Source organism: Lipotes vexillifer, unplaced genomic scaffold (assembly GCF_000442215.2).
Source record: "Lipotes vexillifer unplaced genomic scaffold, Lipotes_vexillifer_v1.1 scaffold496, whole genome shotgun sequence".
NCBI lineage: Eukaryota > Metazoa > Chordata > Mammalia > Artiodactyla > Lipotidae > Lipotes > Lipotes vexillifer.
In genome coordinates, this window is record NW_006786690.1 from 3,739,414 (window position 1) to 3,740,121 (window position 708).

General features: G+C 45.9%; 1 non-coding gene across 1 annotated transcript; it reads left to right on the plus strand.

The window, feature by feature from the left end:
• The first annotated feature begins 368 nt into the window (after positions 1 to 368).
• On the plus strand, positions 369 to 441 carry TRNAG-UCC (transfer RNA glycine (anticodon UCC)). The gene has a single exon. It is a non-coding gene; the product is annotated as a tRNA-Gly (tRNA).
• The last annotated feature ends 267 nt before the right edge of the window (positions 442 to 708 follow it).

Sequence of the window (708 nt, forward strand, 5' to 3'; positions counted from 1 at the left end):
GCATGGAAGCTCGATGCCTGTTCCCACATACCTTGCCCTACCCAAGTCATCCATCTGGCTGTTCCTGAGTTATATCCTTTTGTAATAAACTGGTAATCTATTAATAACGTTGGCCCTGCCCACTGGAAAGCAATGGGTTTCCTGGAGCTTTGCTGCTGGGACTCCCTTCTTCAGCCTACATAGCGCTGCCCCATTCAAACATGCCTGGCTTCCAAGCTCTGGTCTAGGTCTGGCTTCCAGTGACACTGGTCTAGGCTGAGGCTGTGCTTTGCATCTCTTTGGCTTTAAAGATATTGAAATATACCCCCATCTCCCATATAACTCTAAAGACTTCATTAAAACATCTTTTTAAGAAAGAAAGAGGGAATTCCCTGGTGGTCCAGTGGTTAGGATTCTGCCCTTCCACTGCAGGGGGCCCGGGTTCGATTCCTGGTCAGGGAACTAAGATCCCACAAGCCAAGCAGTGAGGCCAAAAAAAAAAAAAAAAAAGGAAGAAAGAAACTGGTTTTACAGTCAGAAGATCTGAACAAGTCACTCTACCCCTCTGAGTCTTGCTTTCCTCACCTCCCAGAGTGACTGTCAGAATACATGTAATGCATATAATAATGTATATAAAGCCCCTCACTAGTAGATGTGCTAAAAACAAAACATGCTGTGTCTTCTCCATTTGCCCCTCCAGATTGGCTCTCCCTTTTCCACCTGGGGAAG